Source organism: Glossina fuscipes, unplaced genomic scaffold, assembly GCF_014805625.2.
Source record: "Glossina fuscipes isolate IAEA_lab_2018 unplaced genomic scaffold, Yale_Gfus_2 0, whole genome shotgun sequence".
In the NCBI taxonomy this organism is placed as follows: Eukaryota; Metazoa; Arthropoda; class Insecta; order Diptera; family Glossinidae; genus Glossina; species Glossina fuscipes.
In genome coordinates, this window is record NW_023998414.1 from 9,601,503 (window position 1) to 9,609,229 (window position 7,727).

Consider the following 7,727-nt stretch of genomic DNA (forward strand, 5'->3'; position numbering starts at 1 on the left):
ATATATATATATATATATATATATATATATATATATTGCTTTGATGATATGTAAATAACACTTGAAATTGTTGACATGACAAAAATGTTGAAAGTGACTAGAGTTGGTTAAATCGCTGTCATTAACGGCATACATATATGCACAAATGTTATGTTAAGATCAACATTGCTGCTTCGCATTGATGCTGCTTGCTTGATGGTTGTGTTTTCGTTCGCATGAAGCCATTGCTAATGCAAATTTAGCAGCCCGTGCAGCAAACTGCTGTCAATTAGTTTGTTTGCGTGGTTGGTACATGTACATGAATTTAACAAAACATATTCATAAAATATGTAAATATACGCACATATTCACAATTATTGTGTATGCATTATTTTGGCATTATTTACTATGCATCAGTGATGTGCACACCTTTACAATGCTATCCTATGTTGAGGCATTATATATATTACACACATATATATATATATATATATATATATCTACATATGTATGTATATAGTTAGTAGTGTTAATATCGGTGTTTACGTGTATTTATGGTTGTATTAGATTTTTTTTTTATTTATTTATTTATTTTTTTTTAAAAGCACAACATAGGATAACATGCTTACGTAACGATAACATGTTGAAATTATTGCATATATTTTATTACTGAAATATTTAAATAATTTGGCAGCATTTTTTTTTCTCATATTACTCTCCTTTCGCATTTATATCGTAACTATATGGTTGGTGGGGGGAAATTGAAAAATTGAAAATATTTAACAAACAAATTAGGGTAAGCAAATTTTGTTAGAATGATTTTTTTCTTTAAGTTTTTTTTTAATAAGAAAACAACCGAGAATATTGTTGTCGGTCAAGGTCGCCCATTTTATATTCTACACTAGTTTGCTTAATGCAATTGCTCATATCATATAAAATAAGGGGAAGAAGCGGTTGAAAAAGTGCTCTGACCCGAACGAGGGATCATTTTTCGGGCAAATCTCACCAGTGAACCAACTTTTCCGCACAATACTGCGACGTGCAGATTAAACATAAGAACATACGACGGAGAGCGGGACAGTAAAGCTTAGATCGGCTTAGGAATAGATTTTGAACTGATAGGTATAATAAAAGGTGGATCTACTCCAAGTCTTTTTGGATGGATAGGTTGATTACAAGAATAGAAGATGATCAGACGGATAGACAAGTTTAGATCGGCTTAGAAACTGATTCCGAATCGATCGGTATGACTAACAGTGAATCTATTTCAAGTCTTTCTAAGTGGTTGTAGATTGAATACAAGAATACAAGCTAGATAGATGGACAGACAGGCGAAAATCGATTTTGAAGCTGATTCCGAATCGATTGGTATGACAAAGGGGAATTTATCTCAAATCTTTTTGGGTGCATACACTGAATACAAGAATACAAAATGGTCAGACGGATAGACAAGCTTAGATCGACTCTGAATCGATCACTATGCAAGAAGTTTAAGAAGTTAACTCTTACGTTTATTTATTTATTTATTTATTTATTCCACTTATACAAGAAACTCAACTAAAACAAAATGGCAGTCGAGTTCAATTGACTCTTAAGCAAATCCCAAAACTATTCAATAACAAAACTTAGTATAAGTACAATAAAACAAATAAGGAGGAAAAAAAAAAGAAAGAAAAAAAAAAAAAAGCATGTACACAATTAGCATAGAGCCACGCCCACAACCGATACAGGACCAAATTGCAAGTGAACCCCTAAGCCATCGCAAACATGCATAAGCTTGGCAACCGATAATTGTTAACAACAAATTAATTTTCGACTCATAATGACAAAATCTAAGGTTAAATCAGTTTAAGTACGACATAGGTAAATCGCGCTTGTTGAGCAATATTGCTTTAATAGACTTTAAAGAGTCCGTTAATGAGAATAGATGATAGACATCATTTAGGTTCTTGCAAACAACTCTGAGCGGGTTAAACAGTTCAAAGTTATATTTGCATTGACTAAGCTTTATCAACATAAAGTACCTAGAGAAGCGGTTAGGGACATTAAAGCAAATCTCACGAAGTAATGCGGGCGAATCAATTGCACTATTTATTAATTTGATTAGGAAGGAAACCCCAAGAACAAATCTACGTTTCTCGAGTGACGGTAAGGATAACAGAAGCAACCTATTTTCATAGGGTGGAAGAGGGGAAATCGGGTCCCAACCCAAATTCCTAAGTGCAAACAGCAAGAATTGCTTTTGTATAGATTCAATTGAACCAACGTAGCATCTATATGAAGGAGACCACACAACAGAGGCATACTCAAGAATAGGTCTAACCAAACACGTGTAAAGCCTTTTAGTAATATAAGGATCATCAAGCTCTTTGGACCACCTCTTTATAAAACCAAGAGCGGACCTAGCTTTGCTTAACGAGGACTCAATATGCAAATTGAAACGTAACCTATAATCGAATAGAACGCCTAAATCAATGAACGAATCGACGTCTTCCAACCTGTGCGAATCAATGAAGTATTGGGTACTAAACGACTTCCTTCTTAAGAAAGAAAGCTTCTTACATTTATTTAGATTTAGCTTCAGAAGATTGAGGGAGCACCATGCAACCAAATTGTTCAAATCACTTTGAAGATGATGTGATTGCGATTCTACGGAAAAAGAAGTAAACAGTTTCACATCATCAGCATACATTAAAATCTTACTGAATTTAATCACGGAGGGCAAATCATTGATGTAAAGATTAAATAAAATAGGTCCCAAGTGGCTACCTTGAGGTACGCCAGACGTCACGGGAAATTCATCCGAGGTAATGAGGTTAAACAAAACCCTGAATGATCTACCATACAGATAAGAGCTTAACCATTCAACTAAGAAGAGAGGAAAGCCAGAGGTCTGGATTTTAAATCTAAGAAGTCTATGATTAACCATATCAAACGCCTTGCTAAAGTCAGTGTAAATGACATCAGTGCGAGAACCACTAGAAAAAGCCTTGAAAACATGAGAAGTAAACTCCAACAGATTGGTCACCGTAGATCTTCCCTTTCGAAAACCATGCTGGAAAGGAGAAATATAACTGCTAAAAAGTATTCGAAATTTAACTTAAATCTATCCTATGCCTAGGTGCTAATGATCCATTTGCGCTTATCAATTTAGTTCCGCTGATGAATTCTAGTTTATCTTAGTTTTCCTCCACAAGATAGCCACTCTAAATCGAATTTTATTTTATCCTCTACATTAGCGATCGGTCCGCTCGATTTGCCGATGATCCTTAACTTGCCTATCGCTTATCTTATTAAGATTACTCGTGGACTGAATGTCCGATGCATATTTTTGCTATTCGTTAAAAATAAGTGAAAAACCTAATAAAAATAAACGTTACGGCAGCCAAGTGGGTGCAACATCCATTTTAAGCAAACAAATTTTATAGAATAAAATTGCTACACACATTTGAAATTTGTTTCACTTTGCTTAAAAAGGGAAAGAAAAAAAATATTAGCATAAGTGCACAGATTAGTAGTCAAATGTAATAGTGTGAACGGTCCAAATGACTTTGTAAAGCGTTTTTTTTCTCATTCGATATAAGGTCGCAAATTTTTTGAGTAAAACATATTTAGGAAACACACTCGTTTTAGTTTTCAGTTGCAAATCATTAAACTTATCTACACGTACTTAAAATTGTAAACTTGCAAACTCGTTGAATGCGCGTAGATGAAAACATGCACACAAACACACACACACACATACACACACACACATACACACACACACACACACACACACACACACACACACACACATACAGACACTTACTGTGCATTGAATACCTTGAAAACCACATAACATTAACTGGCATTACTCATACACATACAAATTCTGTTAATATAACCATGTTTTCCAGATTACCTGCCCGCATTAGCAAGTAGTTTAAGTGAAGAGCGGGCCAATCCGGTTAAGCCAAAAACTTTATCATTACACACACATAGGTTTACAGCTTGTTGAAGTGATTACCTATTATATCCACCACTATTGCATTTTTGTCAAGAGGGTTAAACTTACACTTTTACGGATCTAAAATTTGAGGAAACATTTATAAGTTTCAAAAAAAATAAAAAAAAAATATTTATATATATATATATATGTATGTATATATATATATAAAATTTTCTAATGACAACATTCAGTTTTTATAGGAAATTGTTAAATATATCTAAACGTGTATGAGGTAATGTGCAGTAATAACACCTGTCTGTCTGTACACAGATGCACAATAATGTGGATTTCCGGTCAACATGTACAAATGTTTTTAACATTAAATACATTTTTATGTAACTGTTAAGTAGAGGAAGGGAATGCTTGCCTGCCTGCCTGCCTGCCTGCCTTATTATAAGGTGTAGACATATGTTGAATGTTTATTACTACATATACATATATATATATATACATATGTATATAAAAAAATGAAATAAACGAACATGAAAAGTTTTTTTTAGTATGAACATGTTTTTTAGGGGGAGGAAGGCGAACAAAACGAAGTTATGCACTCAGCTCCATTTACAGAATCAAAAGTCTTGGATGCAAAGAAATGAAAATAATATATAATAAAAATTATAAAATGTAAAACTATCGGAACTTTTCGCCTTTTTGTTATTTTTTTATGTTTTTTATATTTAACTTGCTTTGATTGCTTTCTTTAATTTGGTAAAAATGGTCTTCATTAGAGGAAAAGTTAGTTTTACTCGTTTCATCTTTTTCAACAGCAAACTTACTTACGTTCAGTACACAGCTGAACGTAATCACGCATTCGCATATCATATTTATGTTATACAAAATTTCTATCTTTATTACGTTTAATAAAATAAAGAAAATATATTTTGTTTACACTATTTATGGTTATAAGTTGCTTCGTAAACGTACGCCTTCTCTTGTACCATATTAAGTATAACAATATTATAAACTGAGATGACGATCTCTGGATATATGTCGTTTTTTGCGACATCATTTGTGTTCATCTAAGATTGTCTGTCCGTCTTGTTTTTTCTTTTCAACCTACTCGCCGCAGATATTTTGAGATATTTTGATGAAATTTGCTATAACGCAACGACAAACGATATTGAAAACGATTCGGATTCGATTACTTTTTCGATTAATTTCCATATATCGCCTTCTTTCGAAATGTCGTTAGCTAGATATTCGTATTAAGTTAAATGGTGCAGGATGTTTAATGGTGGGACACTATAGTCCCAGATGAAGGGTATATTCATTTTGTCAATACGGTTGCAACGCCTAGGAGGAATCTTCAGGGACTCCATAAAAAGCTTATGTATATTCTTGGTCAGCATCAAATTGTAAACTCTAATTAAACATGTCCATATGTCCATCTATTCATTCGCTAAATTAAAGTTATCGGCTTTAAATTCGGCAAAAAAAAAAAATATATTGAAAGTTTTCGCCCGCAGGGTCGCAGAGAAAATGAGATAAATTGGTCAAAGGACATGGTCACAGTACAAAATAATTTGAGGTCAACTGCATTTGTATTCTATGGCGGCTAGTCATGTAGCAACAGCAGTACAAAAATGGAAAAAATCGGCTACGCCCACACAAAGCTATAAATGATTAAATTTTTAATTTTTTTTTTTTTTTTGTATTTTTGATCTTTTTCTACTTACTCTACTCAAAGGGTAAACAAGACGAAATATTGAAAATTATTCTCGGCATTCCGCACATGAGCATATATTATCTGTCTAAAATGTGTATGGACTTTACAACGATTGGGATTAGTTTTTTTTTTGTTTTTTTTTTTTAGCACAATAATCAATTGGGTGTGGGAGGGTAGAGTGCGACAAGGTATGTGTGTTACGGTAATGGGTATAGAAGATTCGATTGCAGCCGAATATAATTTTCTTACCTATTTTTCATTTTAATGATTTTTTTTTTTTTTTTTTTTAGTTCACACACTAAGCATAGTAGAAAAATGTCATCACGCCTTACATTGTACATAGGCCTTAACTCATTTTAAATTGTTGCTCTATTGATGTTTATTACGTATTATGTACGACAGCATTAATAATTTAACATGCAATTCAAGTATAACTCTAACGTAGTTTGTTCAAATACTTGGTCTTGTTCGCGAAGTTATTGTTCCCAATATATAGGATACGAATCTAAATGCGAAGAATCTGCTGTAAGCGTAAAGATGACTTTCACTTCATATCCTCTTTTTATTCAAAAAATATATATTAAATAAATTCTATGGAAGCGTAAGACAAAGTCTGTTATAGTTCGTTACGAATATGCTTTGCTGTGATGATGAGCCCCTTACTTCGAAGTGTTTGAAGCATTAGCATCTCCATCGCATTCAAATAGAGGGCTTTGTTTAACATGAGTAGGAGTCATGATGGTAAGACACATTTTTTGTTTTTTATTGATTCGCCTATTTGCCTGCTTCATTCTATTGATATGAGGGAGACACTATTTGCGTGGACATGCCTGATGAATGATTATTATGCAAATCCCTTAAAATGTTTTATCAAAGAAAGTGAAGAGACATCAATGAAATGCTGAGTATTTCGGCTTGCTTGCACGAAAATGAGTGAGAAGAGGGCGACTAAGAGAATAAGAGTTAGAAGAAAGACGCAGTCTGTTATCCAGATGGCGAATGCAAACAAAATTCTGTTAATATCCTAAGTATTTTAAAAACACTCTGCTCTTATTATTATTATTATTATTATTATTATTATTATTTGTATGCACTATGTATTTAAACACTTGGCTTTTTCGTTTCATTTCATAAAAATTTATATAACGCACTTACATATATACGAGCACTTTTAAAGGGACATTAAACGCGACTACATAAAATCTCAAATCGCGTTTGAGAATCCATACACCACATACGATGCGTGCAATCTACAAGCCATGATACATCTAATGTATAGTTTATTTCACTTTAATCGTTTACGCGTACAAATGTCTTTTTATGTGCGTTAACCGTTTATGTTCATTTACTTTATCTACGAGAGAAGCAGATTATTCTCGTATTTATTTTTATTTTGCAAATTTCTTCAATTCAATTGGATTAGTTAGTAATTAAGGGGAAACATAATTGACTTGAATTATTATTCAGTTAATTAGTAAGACTTCATATTTCCTTCTTAGTTTATCATTATCCATTTATTTATAAAATAATTATATTTATTTATAACATTTGCAATCAAATTGACAATTACTCGAATTACGAATACGAAATTTTAAAAAAGAAAAGTAAAATAAGTGAGAACATTATAGTCAGCCTTGTCCTTGGTTTGATAGAACAACAATTACGCATTATTTTCATGCATAATATTGAAAGGCCGCATATTATATGGATTGGGGTTCAAGTAATACACCCATGTGGTGGTTCAAATTTGGTTCATTTAATTTCAAATAACTATCGTCAAAGCATTAGCAAATAAGCCTTTCCGGCATATAAGGACTTGCATTGCAGGCCGTATATTATATGTGATGGTGTCTAAAACATAGATATACATGGTCCGAAGTCGGTAAAGTTGATTGCGATAGGAATTTATTATTGTGAATTAATTTTCACCTCGAAATGTTGAAAATTCGACTTTTCTGAGATATAAAGATTCAGTTTTCGTAGGAAGGGGGGGGGCGCCCCCCGGAGGGCTCAAGAGGTTGCTTCAGCCAAACAAAATTTTTCACATCAATTCAGAATGTCGAAATGCCATTACTCAGCGAGTTTTGTCGA